This window comes from Anser anser, assembly GCF_964211835.1.
Source record: "Anser anser genome assembly, chromosome: 2".
Classification (NCBI taxonomy): domain Eukaryota; kingdom Metazoa; phylum Chordata; class Aves; order Anseriformes; family Anatidae; genus Anser; species Anser anser.
This window is the reverse complement of record NC_139721.1, coordinates 19,093-35,708: the sequence shown is the minus strand read 5'-3', so window position 1 is coordinate 35,708 and position 16,616 is coordinate 19,093.

Below are 16,616 nucleotides of genomic sequence, written 5' to 3'. Positions count from 1 at the left end.
ACTCCTCGACTCAACGGATCACTGCGGAGGCAGACACGGACCCCATCATTGTAAGTGATTATATTCTTTATTTTGGTTTATTTGGTTGACCGGTCAATTGGGGTCGTCTGTAAGTCGGAAAGTAAAAGTTTTCTGCAAGACGGCATTTGGTTTTTTGGAAAGCACTCAGTTGCTGTTGGGAAACAAATAACCTTTGCATGCGAGGTTGGTATTACGTTGTGTTTAAATGTGGAACTTGACCTTGGCTATTGTCTTTGGGATTTTGATTGTACTCTTTATAACGTTACTAGGATCTTGGTGTTGTTGTGGAAAGCTGCCGGCTTGTATTGTGTAACAAGAAACATTCTGAACTGTAACATGGGGGGGCAGCAGAGTAGTGGGATTCCAAAGAAAAGCCCGTTGGGATGTATCTTGAGTCATTGGAAAGATATAGGGGGATCCCCCGGTGGAACTGAAAATAAGAAAACGTTGATAAAATATTGTAATCAATGGTGGCCACTTTATAAGTTGGATTGTGAGGAAAAATGGCCACTGAATGGAACCTTAAATTATAATACTTTACTACAGTTAATGTTGTTTCTAAGGAGAGAAGACAGTGGGATGAGGTGTCATACGCAGATATGTTTTTCACTTTGAGAAACCACCCGGAATGGCAGAAGGAGTGTGCAATTAACTTAGCCCCACAGGATCCTTTGATCCTGGCAATAGAAAAGGATATGAAGAAGGAAGGGGCAGGAAAAATGAAAAGATGTTGTTCGGCGTGCAGTATCGGGCAGAGATGTTTGAAATTGAATGAGTCAGAGGAGAGAATGGAGGATTATGTCCTCCCGCCCCAGATAACAGAACGAGGCGTGGGGGCGAGCCCAGGAAACGGCAGAATGGATAAGAAAAATGAGAGTTGGGGGAATGGAGACTTTACCCCGATCACGGCTCGAACCCGAAGTAAGGTCGGGCCCATTATTCAAGCCCCGTTACGACAGGCTATGGGGGCTAACGGACCAGCTCGGATAAAAGTACCTTTCACAACTGCTGAGTTAGATTCATGGAAGGAAGCTGTGAAAGGATACCGGGATGATCCAGAATCAGTGGCCCGGAGGTTTGAGCTGATTGGAAAGAATTTAGATCCCGATTGGAAAGATATAGAGATAATGCTGGCAGCATTATCGGAAACGGAAAAGCAACTGGTAATTAAGAATGCACAAACTCAAGTACAGACCCAGGTAACGTCAGGAGTTTTACCTGGAACTGTGGAGGTATATGTGCCCAGAGTGGACCCAAACTGGGACTATAATGATGAGGGTGATTATAGGTTATTAAAAAGATATCAGGAATGGATTAGGATCGCCTTGGAAAGTGCGATACCAAAGTCTGTAAACTGGTCTAGGTTATATACCATAAAACAGGGGCAAACTGAGACCCCGTCAGAATTTCTCGATCGACTAAGGACAGCAATGCAAAAATTTACAACGATAGACCCCTCTTCTGAGGAAGGTAAAGTCCAGCTAGTATCATTGTTCTTGGGTCAGTCTGCGGACGATATAAGGCGGAAGCTTCAGAAAATGAAAGAGCCGGATGTGAGAGATTTAGAAAGGCTGGTGGAAGAGGCATGGAGGGTATTTAGGAATCGAGAAGGGAATGAGAAACAAAGGCTGGGTAGGGCTATTGCTGCGGCAACTGTTGCGGCCTTACAGAGGCAATAAGAACCTTTTCGGGGAAAAGGAAGAGGGAATGGGATAAGGGGAAGGTCAGTAAAGCCTCCCCTGAGACCGAATCAGTGTGCATATTGTAGGGAAGTGGGTCATTGGAGAAGGGAATGTCCGAAACAACGGGAGAAGAACAGGTTGATGGTAGCTAGTGTATCTCCCGACCAATGAAGTGGACCGGGGGATTCTACCCTAGCAGATCCGCTGGTTAAAATTAAGCTAGGGAAATCAGGACAGGAAGTGGAGTTTTTAATTGACACAGGAGCGACTTATTCTGTGTTAAACCAGAAATTGATACCAGAGGATGAGGATTTCGTGACGGTGATAGGAGCTACAGGCCAGCACGAGAAAGCCTTTTTCCTAAGGCCTTTAAAATATAAGTTAGGGAAACAGATGGGAATACATAGGTTTTTATATTTACCAGGATCCCCGAAGTCTTTGCTGGGGCGAGATTTACTAGAACAATTAGAAGCGGAAATTGTCTTTGAAAAAGGGAAGGTGGGGTTAAAGGTGAGAGAAGAAAAGCTGATAACCGCGCTAAGCTTAACGCTGATACAAGCAGACCCCATCGGTAAAGTACCTTCGGAGATTTTAGACCAAGTTTACCCAGGAGTCTGGGCTACTGACATCCCTGGGCGAGCCAAAAATGCAGCCCCGATAGTGGTGAGATTAAAGCCAGGGGAAAGGCCAGTTAAGATTAAGCAATATCCCCTAAGATTAGAAGACAGGAAAGGAATTAAGGGGATAGTGGATAAGTTTTTAAAACATGGACTGCTGGTTGAGTGTGAATCTGAATATAATACTCCTATACTACCAATTAAGAAGCCAGATGGGAAGAACTATAGATTAGTGCAGGATTTAAGAGCTATAAATAAGATCACTGAAGATATACACCCTGTGGTAGCCAACCCGTACACATTACTGACTAAATTAAAAGATAATTTAGTTTGGTTTACCGTACTGGATTTAAAAGATGCCTTCTTCTGCCTGACTTTAGCCCCAGAAAGTCAGAAGCTTTTTGCTTTTGAATGGGAAAATCCAGACTCAGGACGAAAGGCTCAATTGACCTGGACCGTATTGCCGCAGGGATTCAAAAACAGCCCCACGATTTTGGGAATCAACTAGCAAAAGAGCTTGAGGTTTGGGAAGCCCCAAACACCGAAGGAGTTCTGCTGCAATACGTTGATGACCTTTTGATAGCCACTGAGAATAGGAGCAGCTGCATGCAATGGACGATAAGTCTCCTTAATTTTCTGGGTTTGAATGGGTATCGAGTCTCTCAACAGAAGGCTCAGCTGATTCAGTCACGTGTAACTTACTTGGGGTTTGAGATTTCAGGGGGACAAAGGGAGTTAGGAACAGAACGGAAAGAAACTATCTGCCGTACCCCAGAACCACAGACCATTAAGGAATTACGAACTTTTCTAGGGATGACAGGTTGGTGCCGTCTATGGATTAATAATTATGGACTAATTGTAAAACCCCTATATGACCTCATCAAGAATAACCAATCAAAATTGGTCTGGACGGGGGAAGCACGGGCTGCCTTTAAGAAGCTTAAATTGGAGTTAATGCGAGCACCAGCTTTGGGTCTACCGGACTTGTCTAAACCCTTTTGGTTGTACTCCTATGAGAGACAAGGGATGGCTCTGGGGGTGCTGGCACAGAAGCTGGGCCCCTACAGGAGAGCTGTGGCCTACTTCTCTAAACAACTGGATGAAGTAAGTAAAGGTTGGCCGGGTTGCCTTCGAGCGGTGGCCGCTGTCATCATGAATATACAGGAGGCTCGGAAGTTCACTATGGGACAGAAGATAACCGTGCTGGTATCACACACTGTCTCGGCAGTCTTGGAGCAGAAAGGGGCACACTGGTTATCCCCTCAAAGATTTTTAAAATACCAAGCAATACTGGTGGAGCAAGATGACGTAGAAATTGTGGTTACTAACATTGTGAACCCAGCTTCTTTCCTTAGTAACGCTCCTGACGAGCCAGTGGTCCACGATTGTATCGAAACTATGGAAACTGTGTATTCTAGCCGACCAGATCTCAAGGAGGAGCCCTTGGAAGACGCGGACGAATCATGGTATACTGATGGAAGCAGCTTTGTGAAACAAGGACAACGCAAAGCAGGGTATGCGGTGACGACCACTCAACAGGTAATTGAGTCGAAACCATTACCCCCTGGGACGTCTGCTCAGAAAGCAGAAATAATTGCCCTTACGCGGGCATTGGAACTAGCAGCAGGAAAGAAAGTAAATATCTGGACAGACTCTAAGTATGCATTTGGTGTGGTGCATGCACATGGGGCTATCTGGAAGGAACGAGGATTATTAACGGCCCAAGGAAAACAAATAAAATATGCTGAGGAGATTTTGAAGTTGTTGGAAGCGGTAAAGCACCCAGAGAAGGTGGCTGTTATACATTGCCGGGGACACCAAAAAGGAACCGCTGACTTCGAGGTAGGGAACCGATTGGCTGACCAAGAAGCAAAAAGGGTGGCCGGATTGGCTGAGGCAGAAGCGCTCACTTTAATACCAGACGGTAAAATACAAACTTTAGGTGAAGGACAGGAACCTAGGTACACACAGGAAGATCAAAAGTTAATTGGGGACCTGGGAGGAAAAGCAAGGAGTGATGGATGGGTATACCTGAAAGATAATAGGGTTGTACTACCCTCTAATTTAATATGGCCTATGGTCATGGCAGAACATAATAAGACTCATTGGGGAGCAGACACCTTATATAAAAATCTGAGTCGAGTCTTGGTGGGAAGAAATCTGTATACTACGGTAAAACAAGTAACCCAGCAATGCAGTATTTGTTTGCATCATAACCCTAATACAGAAAATAGGGTAAAGTTCGGAATAATCAGTAAAGGAAACTATCCAGGGCAACAATGGCAGATAGATTTTTCAGAACTGCCAAGAAAAGGGGGGTATCGATACTTGTTGGTTTTGACAGATACTTTTTCCGGGTGGCCGGAGGCTTTTCCCTGTCGAACCAACAAGGCAAGAGAAGTGGTTAAGGTTTTACTGAATGAGATAATACCGCGTTTCGGAATTCCGGCAGCAATGTCCTCGGATAGAGGCTCTCATTTTTGTGCGCAAATAGTTCAAGAAGTAAGTAAGGTCTTAGGGGTAGACTGGCAACTCCATACCCCTTACAGACCACAGGCAAGCGGACAAGTGGAAAAGATGAATCATCTATTCAAACAACAAATAGCCAAAATAGGGCAAGAGACTAATTTATCATGGCCTCAGTCTCTCCCTTTGGCTTTACTTAGAATTAGAGTAAAACCACGGACAAAGGAAAATCTAAGCCCTTTTGAAATATTATACGGAAGACCCTATCAGTTTTTGTTCAGCGGGGAGGACCTGACGCAACTGGGGTCGTGATACTTGTATAATTATTTAATAGGACTCCAAAAACAGTTGGATCAAATATCTAAAGTTGTCTCAGGAACCAGGGCTAGAGGGCTGGACCAACCAATCCACCCCTTTAAACCTGGGGATTATGCGTATGTAAAAGCATTTGCAGGTCGCCCTTTGGAAGAAAAGTGGACGGGACCATACCAGGTGCTGCTGACAACACATACCGCCATCAAGATTAAGGAGCAAACGGCCTGGATCCATTATTCGAGAGTGAAGAAAGCTCCAAAAGCCCCCTGGAAAGTAACGCTGGGTGACGGTGAACTGAAACTAAAGTTCAGTCAAGCAAAATGAAGACACTATGGTCAGGAGTATTTAGTAATGTAGTTAGCAGAAATTTAGTTAACAGAATTGTTTTATTTCTGTGGCTTAGCTCTTAGTTGTATACAGGTACAGTTATGGATGCAGGCAACGGCTGCCTTGATCATTAGGGAAGGAAGTGAAGGCATTTTTCCGGCTGAAGTCCGAAAGATTGTTTGGGACAATGCCAATGATTTCGAAAAGAAGTTCCAATCTTGGTGGACTCTGGTAAATTTTACCTATGATCCCATTATTAACATGGCTACTGCCTTTGTGCTTACTATACGTAATGCTACAGTTTATGTTATCCACCCCATTGTTGCACTAGGGTTAAATCATGAGGAAACAGTGCTCTATCCTTCGGAGCATAGAACCTGGGCCCGGATGAAGAACGGGAAATGGCAGTCTGTGAATCTAGAATCGTGTTACCCGGGAACAACAAGGATTTATTTGTGAGAGCAACACAATTGATGCTCAGGATGTCTGTCTTGACACTGAGCAAGGTGTTTGCCACTTTGAAATTCATCCAAATACTAGTCAAAAGACTGTGCTTGTATATATTGGTCAAGGCTGTGTGTGTTTAAGAACTGCTTGTGCTTTTGTAGAAGTAGATGAGGAAAACATAACTCTACCTAGCAAAAATCACTCTAACTTTTGTATTTGTAACTTTGTTAGAATCATCGGGTGTGATTTTTTATATTCAGCACCAGTGGTATCCCACCAGTTGATCAAGTCCAACCACACAATGTATCACAAGTTATTACCCACACCTATTGGGATGAACCTCACGCTAGTGAAGCAATTACTTAAACACCAAGACCTGATCAAAATTTTAAAAGGCATTCAGGAAGATGGAGAGAAGACTTTAATCACTGTCCACCATGATACAAAAGAAATAAACAGAGTTTTGCAAAGAGTAAAACAAGACACAGATCATAGCTGGTGGGACAAACTCTTTGGATGGTCGCCAACTGCAACTGGGATTTTGAACACATTGTGTCACCCAATTATTGTTCTATTGATGTTAGTTGGTATAAGTTTAATATTGTCTTTTGTAATACTTGTTTGGAATTGGAAATTGTTACAACGAATGGCAATATTAGCTTCCCTGACGAAAGTACATGGCAAGGTATTGAGAGATACATATCGTAGAGGCTGGGAAGAAGAATTTTTGTATTCGGAAAGGTCTCTACCGACATAGAGGAAATATAGAAACAAACAAAGGTTCTGTATAAGATTAGTAAGGATAACATTTCATGGGGCTTTGAGGAAATATGGAATAAGTTAACTTCATGGTTACCCAACTTTCAATAGTTAGAACAAGTTTTTACTGATCTGGTTATGTTATTGGTAGTAGGAATATTTGTATGTATGTCACTGCGATACTGCTAATGATAAGGGCATGCAATGCAAAAGAATTTGCATGGGGAAAAGAAAAGGGGGGATTGATTAGGGAAGCTGAGGCGATTCCAGATAAGAAAGGGTTAAGAATGAAACTATTAAAGGAGAACAGAACATTAGGTGTAGGGCAGGAAGCAGATGTACGGACAATGTATCTCAAAATAGGACATACGGGCAATATATCTCGAACAAGACATTGGAATCCAAGATAAGAAATAATGAGCAGAAGATTCGAAGAAAAAACAGTCCTTGCGGTTAGGAAGAAAGCTAATTCAGCAGAATCCTGACCAAGGGTGAAAAGTACACTGTGAGGAAGACTTATGGCCTTCCTCTCTGAGACCACCGACCACAGCTCGACGACCCCTGCCCAAGACCACTGAGAGGATCTGCGCAGGCGCAGGACACAAAACACTGATTAGCATGAGAAGCGAGAGTAGGCGGGGTTAGATAATGAATATGTATAGGCGTTAATAAAATATTAATCACTGTGATGTATAAATTTGGGACGGCTTTTCACTTCGGGATGCACGATAGGCGGAAAGATCCCCCGTGCATCCGGCGCCGTCAATAAAGAATAAATCACTTAAAGAAATTGGATTTATGATCTTTGAATCAAACTGTAGTTTCACATTGCCGCTCAGCACGGGGCCTTTTAGGATGGGCAGTTACTTCCTCCGTGCCAGTGGAGCGGGGTGCTTTTTCTTGCCGTTCTTGTGTGGTGTTCCACGCGGCTCCCGCCGCTTCCCTGAACGAGCAGACGGCCTGGGAAGCCGTGCCTGCCGTTCTGTTTCCGCCCATGCATGGAGCAGGGTGGCGCGGCGGCGCCTGGTGTCACCTGGTGGCCGAACAGCGGGCGGTGCTGTAGGCGAAGAGGCGCTGCGGTGACGCGTCGCTCTCTGCTCCCACCTGCTGGCGAAAGGGAGGTACTGCAGACGGAGGGGATGCGCATGCGCTGTAGCAACTGCCAGGCTTCGTGCCCCGCAACATGCCGGGAGTTGTGGTCTTTGGGTTTTGAGCTTCCTGCCGGCTATGTTGGTTTCCGTGGCATGCCGGGAAATGTAGTCTTTCACATTGCCCCTCAGCTTCCTAGTGGGTAAGGGCACGTTGCTCAGGGCAGTTACTTCCTCCCTGAGACGACATGTAAAAGTAATTCTTGAAAAAGTAATTCATGAAAAGTAATTCTTTTCCCATGTTTTGTTCATGATGTTTGTAGTGTGCCTTTTCATGTGTGTGTTTGGCCTGGAGCTGTCCTGCCTGGCAATTAGTGATGGTAGCTAACATGGTGGTCCAACAGTGCAATAATACATTGTCCTGACTCTTTTGGGAAAGACATCTGGTCTGTCTCTGGGCGAATACTCAAGCTCTGGGTGAGTACTTAAGGGCAGCTGGCACAGAGTCTTTTTTTCTTTTTTTCCAGCAGTAGGTAAACCTTAGGAGGAACCGGTCAAAGGAAACAGCACTTTCTGGAACTGTCAAGTTCTTGTTCGGCAACTTGGTGACTGGCTTGATCTGCCTTTTCAGATGTAAAGGCAAGCGGACTGCTGTTTTGAAATGATAAAATTAAAAACATGAAGGTTGTCAAATGTGGCAGTGCCTGTTTGCAGTCTGTTTATTGCTTTTGCTAGTGGTAGGTAACACTTCTGAGGAATCGGTCGAATGAAAGAGCACCTTCTGGAACTGTGAAGCTCTGCGTTGGCAACTCGGTGACTGGCTTGACCTACTGTCCATTTCCAGAGGGAAGCGGAAAGCTGTTTTGAAGGGAAGCTGTTCTGAAATTAAAAAAGAAAAAAAATAATGGCGCTGCTCTATGGCACCTGGAGGACCACCGCTCTGCGTGACAGTTAAAAGAACGTGATTTGGAGATGGAGAGCAGCAGAGGTAAAGCAGCTGGAAAGAGAGGTATAAGTATTGCAGAGGTATTGCAGTAGGTAGGTAGGCTGTGGTTATGAGGTGCCTCAGGGTGTGCTTTGTCTTGTTTCTGCAGTTCCCTCGTGCAGCTGTGGAGAGGTGAGTTCCCCATGTTGTGGAGTGGTGCAAAAAGGTGAGAGGGTTGTCAGCCCGGTCAGTTTCCTTCACCAAAGCTAAGGTAAGTCTTTCAGGAGAAACAGGCTGATTGCCTGTGCTGCACTCTGCACGCTGTTGACCTAAGCCAGACCAAAAACAGGGCTGCTGTTCCTCCTGCTCTCTTTATCTCTTCTCATGCGCGGCCCCTCCCATTTTCCACATGATTAGGGCAGGCATTCTGCCTGGGCTGCTCTTTGGGGGGTAGGGGCTTTGTTTTTCCTTCAGTCAGTTGCAGGGTTCTTTAGGTGGGTCAGAGCCTATGGACTGATGCATTTCAAATTGAGACCGGTAAGCCCATCTTTTTGAGGTAACTAGTAGGGTCTGTTAGAGCAAAGCTGCCAGGTGCCCCCCCACCTTGCAGGTGGCTGCCAAATGCCCCCCCCCCCCCCCCCCCCCAGTCTTGCAGGTGGCCACGTTTGAGCTTGGATCTACTTTCCAGGTACAGAGGCAAGTGGACTGCTCTTTTGAAATGATAAAATTAAATATAGGGTCACCTGTGGTGCTGAAGGGTGGGTGGTAATGCTGGCAGCTGAATGTTTATCTTTTGACCGTGTTTTCCTTTGTTCAAGCTGAAATGCAGTGCGCAATACAGGACGTTGCGACCCGAGCTACCTCAGGCAAGGTGAGCAATGAACAGAGGTAGCAGTTATTTTTGGGGTGTGGTTGTCACTGCAGTTAAGTTATTACAAAAAGTAGAATAAAAATCCATTTTGCCTTTTAGAGGTGCTCTAGGTGGCTTGAGAGCAGATGGAAACATCTGCCTCGGGGGTTAGGTGAGTGGGTGAAGTAAAAGAGCAATTGAGAGTAACTGTCCTAGGGGTGCTGTGGCTTTTGCTGCTGTGGTTGCTTTCTCTTCTGCTTATCAGGTGCCACAGGCAAGGTGGGCTGTGATAGTCTTTAGAATAGGAGCAAAGCAGGTCACTGGAATGCTGTTTGGTTCCTGAGAAAGGTGTTGCAGAGGAAAAAGGTGGTCTGGCGTGGCAGCTCCTGATGGTGGTCTTCTTCAGTAGGTGAAGCGGTGCCTGAAGCCCCATCCTGTGTAGCCTGAAATGGTGTGTCTGTGTTTGGGTTGGGGTTGCACCTTGGTGAGTGTAGGGATAGGATTTAAGCTGGTGCAGCAGAGGGCCAGGCTCCATTGTCCTGTAGCGTGTTTTGACCCATCAGCATAACCTTTTGGTTTTCAGATAGCCTACTCAAGTACTTGATTTATGCTGCGAGTGATGTTATTACATGGAATTGATCTTTTTTTCTGGTGTGTAATCTGTTATGCTCCTAGATTTTTTTTTCCTGTATAAAAACAACGGTTTGAGCTGCTTGCAGTTGAAAAAAACTTCAGTTACTTGCTTGGTCATATTGTCCTTTCAATATTCAAAGCTGCAGCAAAAGCATGGGGATTGTTGCTTCTAGAATCACCCCAGTTCTCTTGTCTGCAGTCTGCATGCTGTTGAGCTAGGCCAGAAAAAACAACAACAACAAAAAAACCATAGTTGCTCCTGCTCTCTTTCTACTTTCTTGTGCTTTGCCCCTCCCCTTTCCCAGGTGATTGGGTTTGGGTGGTGGGCGGGGCCAAGTGGTATATGAGCCCCAGGTATGCCATTAGGGAGTTCATTGTGCCTTGGCTGCTCTTTGGGGTAAGTGCTTTGTTTTTCCTTCAGTCAGTTGCAGGGTTCTTTGGGCAGGTTGGAGTCTATGGATTTCTAGATTTTAAGTGCTTGGAAATCACTTACTAGAGGGATATTTAGCAGAGGTTGCTGGCTCACTTGTTTTTGGGATGGTGGGATCCACTTGTGTTTTTGGGTTATATTTGAATCTCTAGACGTATGAAGGCACTTGTGTAACTCTCCAGAGGACTAAAAAGAGCTTGATTACACACTGCAAGAGGCTTGACCACGTAGGCGCAGTATTACCAAGAGACTGAGCAGGGTTGTATCAGAGTTACCTTTTTCATCTGTAAAGGGTAAGTCTGTGAATACCCCTGCTGGGGCTGCTGTGTGTGCATGGCTTTTTGGCATTTGTGGAGCTCAGTTGTTTTTTGTGTGTGTGTATGTTCTTACTTTTTTTTTTCTTTTGAGAGCCAAATAGTGTGTGTGCTGAGCGTGGTTGGCAGGAGGAGGTGGGGAATTGTCTGGCAGGGGAGCTGTTCAGGACTGGTAGGTTTGGTTTCTAGGAGCGTGCGGCATCCTTCCTGTGCGATGCCACTGGTTGTTGGGCAGGAACGTTCCAGCTCGTGTGTCTTAAACAACGTAGCTTGTGCAGTGTGTGTTGTGTGGCCCAGCAGAGTTTGCCGCGGCGCTGTGAGCGAAGAATCTCAGTTCGAGCTGGTGAGCAGCTGAAGTAAAGGAGCTGGGAAGAGAGAGGTATTGCAGCAGGTACGCTGTGGCTGTGAGGTGCCTCAGGGTGTGCTTTTCTCTTGTCTCTGCAGGGGCTTCGTGCAGTCTTGGACAGGGAAATGCCCGTGTCACGGAGCAGTGAGGGAAGGTGAGAGTTCTATCAGCCTGGTGATCCCTTATCTGAAGCGAAGGGAAGACATTCAGGTGTTTCCCTCTGAGGGTCTGAGGTGAGGCTGTTTGGGACAGAGGAGCAGTGTGGCAGGTGGAGGCTTGCAAGCACAGCGGTCGTTTTGTCCTTCTGTGTTCCCAGGTGGCATGGGTGATGGTGGCCGTTCCTTTCGAGCTTGGATCTAACTTGCAGGTACAGAGGCAAGTGGACTGCTGTTTTGAAACGAAAACATTAAATATGGGGTGACTTCTGTTGTTGAGGGATGGGTGCTAATGCTGTCAGCTGAATGTTTGTCTTCTGACTGTGTTTTCCTTTGCTCAGGCTGAAACGCAGTGTGCAGTACAGGACGTCACGACCTGAGCTACCTCTGGAGTGACTCTAGTGAGTGATGAACAGAGGTAGGTGTTATTTTTGGGGTGCGGTTGTCGCTGCACTTATTTTACTACATCAAATAGAGTAAATTCCAGTTTCTCTTTTAGAGGTGCTCTAGGTAGCTTCAGAGAACGGGTGGAAGCATCTGCCATGTGGGGTAGGTAAGCGGCTGAGGTAAAGGAGGGGATGAGAGTAACTGTCCTGAGGGTGCAGTGTCTTTTATTGCTGTGGTTGCTTTCTCTTCTGCTTATCAGGTGCCCCAGGCAAGGTAGTAAACGTTCCCGTTAGTAAATGGGAAAACATTTGAGATAGTGGAATCTGGACCTTTGAGTCCTAGCTGGTCTACCCAAGCTTGCGAGCTATATGCCATATTGCGGGCCCTAAAATTGTTGAAAAATAAAAGCGGTACAATATATACAGATTCAAAATATGCTTATGGGGTAGTACATACGTTTGGTAAAATATGGGAAGAAAGGGGGCTCATCAATTCACAAGGAAAGGGTTTAATACATCAGGAATTGATTACCCAGGTTTTACAAGCTATCAGAGAGCCCAAAGAAATTGCCGTAGTACATATAAAAGGGCATCAAAAAGGCCTCACCCCTCAGGTTAGGGGTAATAATCTAGCAGATCAGGAGGCAAAAAGGGCAGCATTAATGAGTATAAGAATTATAAGAACGAAGGAAGATTGCCCAGACTGTGGGAAATAATAGTTATACTTAATAGTTAATATGTAATAATTAATATAATAATAATATAATAATATATAAATAATATATAATAATGCTTAATATACTACTTAATACTGTGGGAAAGACTTAAAGGAATTTCCATGTTATGATTGCTGGAGTGAATGGGGAGTTGATGGGATTGAATGCAATTGTTCTGAGGAAGAAAGCCCGCCTTATAAAAACTGCTACAAGTGCGGGACGACTAACTCTCTCTGGTCGAATGGACCCATTCCCCTCCCCTTACTCTGTTTCACTATTACAGAAGAAGACAAGATGACACAAATGGGGGTTCTAAAAAAAAAAACAAACAAACGATAAAGGGAAATGGGTACTGCCTGATGGACGGGAAGTGTTACCAAAATCAGTAGCTATGAGGGTGCTACGGAGATTTCATGAACAGACGCACTGGGGTACTCAGGCGTTGGTGGATCAATTTGCCACATATTATATGTGTATAGGGATTTATAATATAGCAAAGAGGATCGTAAATGATTGCGTAACTTGTCGGAGGGTAAATGCTCAACACATGAGAAAAAGGGTCCCGGGAGGAGGATGAGAATTGGCATATCGACCTTTTGCAAAGATTCAATTAGATTTTACTGAACTTCCAAAAACGGGGCGATATAGATACTTGTTAGTTATTGTAGACCACCTCACAAACTTTGTTGAAGCATTCCCTACGGCAAGGGCCACAGCTCAAACCGTGGTAAAGATATTATTAGAAAGCATCATACCCAGATACGGGGTAATAGAAGCAATTGACTCTGAGGCCCACACTTTGTGTCAAAGGTATCCCGAGACACGATGAAGGCTCTGGGAATTAAATGGGAATATCACACTCCCTGGCATCCTCAGAGTTCGGGAAAGGTAGAACGAATGAATGGTGAAATTAAAAAGCAACTAACAAAGCTTATGATAGAGACTAAAACCTCCTGGGTGAAATGTTTACCGCTTGCACTATTGAATATCCGGACATAGCCCCGAGCCGATGTCGGAATCTCACCTTTTGAAAGGCTGTATGGTATGCCTTATGATTTAGAGATGCCATCTGATCACCCCCAGGTACAGGATATCCAATTAAAACCTTATTTAATACAGCTTATGAACCGACGGAGGGAGTTGCAAGCGAAAGGCTTGGTGGCTAGATATAGCAATCCATAGGATACAACCTGGAGATAGGGTTCTAATTAAGACATGGAAAGAAACGTCTTTAACACCACGGTGGGGAGGACCCTATGTTGTTTTACTTATCACAGAGACGGCTATCCGGACGGCTGAGAAGGGGTGAACGCATGCCAGTGGTGTGAAAGGACCGATCCAGAAAAGCGAATGGGAAGCGGTCGCAGGCCCTGATGACTTAAAGCTCACGTTGAAACGAACTCGATAAGTATGGTCTAACTGTCTATGTATCGTAAAAAGGAGGAGAGGGGACCCTGTTTGATCAGAAAAAGGTCGCGGTTACCTGAGAAACTTCCCTGAAGAACACTGCTGCTGCTGAGAAGAACCTGCACCTTGTAGTTCGCTGCAACCGAACTGACAAGCGAGGCAGAGAGTGAAACGGTGGGGAATTACGTGGCCAGGTAAAGAACTCTGGAAAATGGGCCCTAGCCATTTTTTTTTTGATACATAGTAATGGGTATGATTGTTTACACTGTTCCTGGGTCTGCGCACCCTCACAAACCTTTTAAATGGAGCCTGATTAGATGGGAAGATCACCATGTTGTTCCGCAGATAACTACTGCTGGGGGACTGATAGGGGAGGCATCATCTATATAAAGAAGGAAGAGACTAAGAGTCCCCAATGGGTGGGACCAAATCAGAAACTGTCAGGGAGTGTTTTGAGGATTCAGCCTACACGAGCTTTTAGAATGCTAACTCCTTGTTGTGGTTTAACCCGGCTGGCAGCTAAACACCACACAGCCGTTCGCTCACCCTCCCCCCTCCCTCTCTGGGATGGGGGAGAGAAACAGGAAAGTGAAGCCTGTGAGTTGAGATAAAGACAGTTTATTAAGACAGGAATATAATAATAACAATAATAATAATAGTGATAATGATAATAGTATTAATAATAATAATGTGTAAGAAACAAGTGATGCACAATGCAATTGCTCACCACCCGCTGACCGATGCCCAGCCTATCCCTGAGCAGCCGGCCCCCCCACCCCGGCCAGCCACCCCTATATATTGTTTAGCATGACCCCAGATGGTATGGAATACCCCTTTGGCCAGTTTGGGTCAGCTGTCCTGGGTCTGTCCCCTCCCAGCTCCTGCTGCACCCCCAGCCTGCTCGCTGGCAGGACAGAGCGAGAAGCCGAAAAGTCCTTGGCCTGGTGTAAGCACTGCTCTACAACAATTAAAACATCAGCATGTTATCAGCGCTCTTCTCATCCTAATCCAAAACATAGCACCCTACCAGCTACTATGAGGAAAAATTAACTCTGTCCTAACTGGAACCAGGACACTCCTAATAGCCCTAAACCACTGGAGGTTGCTAATAAATCAGTAAACCCGGAGTACGGGATTAGAAATGAAGGGGTGACCGGGAATAACATATGGAGAATCATGAATGCTAGTTATCAGTTGTTGAATCAAACAAATCCAGACGTGCCTAGACCTTGCTGGTTATGTCTTGATATAAGGCCCCCATATTACGACACCACTGGGGATCTGGGAGAGACCACTCGTTCAAACGAAACCGATCCCCCACAATGCAATTGGGGAAGGGATGTAGGAATAACGTTAACGGAAGTAACTGGGAATGGCAGATGCGTAGGCACGGTCCCTGGTGAGAAGTTCCATCTATGCAATATTACAGAAAATGTTACACAATTAGACAAAGAAAAATGGTTAATACCAGCAGATAACACCAGATGGGTATGTTCGTCTCTGGGGGTAACTCCATGCTTATCTTTGAAATTGTTCGACTCGTCTCATGATTTCTGTGTACAGGTAGTAATTATCCCAAGGATTCTTTACCATTCTGAGGAGTATATGTACATCCAACATGCTATGGCAAAAAACCACTTAAGGAAGGGAGAGCCTATTATGGTTCTTACTTTAGCCACTCTGATGATTCTGGGGGCTGCAGGAGCCGGAACTGGAATTACCTCTCTGGTAAAACAAAGCCAAGAATTTACCTCGTTACGCATTGCTGTAGATGAGGATTTGGCCCGTATTGAGCAATCTATATAAGCTTTAGAGAAATCTGTGCGATCCTTATCTGAAGGAGTACTACAAAATCATAGGGGATTAGATCTGATTTTTCTACAATAAGGAGCATTGTGTGCAGCCCTACGAGAGGAGTGTTGTGTATATGCTGATCATACTGGAGTGGTAAGGGATACAATGACTAAATTGAGAGAAGGGCTAGAAAAACGAAAAAGGGAGAATGAAGCCCACCAAAACTGGTACGAATCCTGGTTTAATTACTCACCTTGGCTCACTACACTGCTATCAGCTATAGCAGGACCTTTGTTGCTGCTCATATTTACACTAACTTTTGGACCACGTATATTCAATCAAATAATCACAATTGTAAAAAACCGATTAGAGGCAGCTCAACTTATGCTTGTGTGTGCGAAATATGAATCTCTTGAACAGGAGGAGGATGACGCAGCAACTTTAATATTGAGCAAACAAGTGCTTCAAAAATTCGTCAATGAACAAAATATGTTAGAAAAAGAAAAAGGAGGGATTGTGATAAATTAGCGGGTGTTTGTTCATTGTCTTTAAAAAGAATTCAGAGAATCTGCTGAGAAGACAAGGTTTTGCAATTTACGACCTTGTTAAGGGGGAAGACTAAGCAAGTAGATAGTGGGGAGGGGGTGTTGGATAAACGTCCTTGGTAAAACAAAGACTGTGAAATACTGTTTGCTGCTTTACTACCCTTGAACACGAGCACAACGCATGATCATTGAAAGAAACAGAACGAACTGCACAGCTTCAGAAGATTCAACAAGTCCTGACAAGCCGAACTTGGATGCTGACAAGCCGAACTTGGATGCTATAAAACGGCGACACTGAAAAGGGAAAGTTGCGTGCTGTGATGGAGCGGAGACTCCCCAGCCGCCCAGCGCTGTTTTGCTTGTACCTGCTTACTTAATAAGTAAATTATCTTC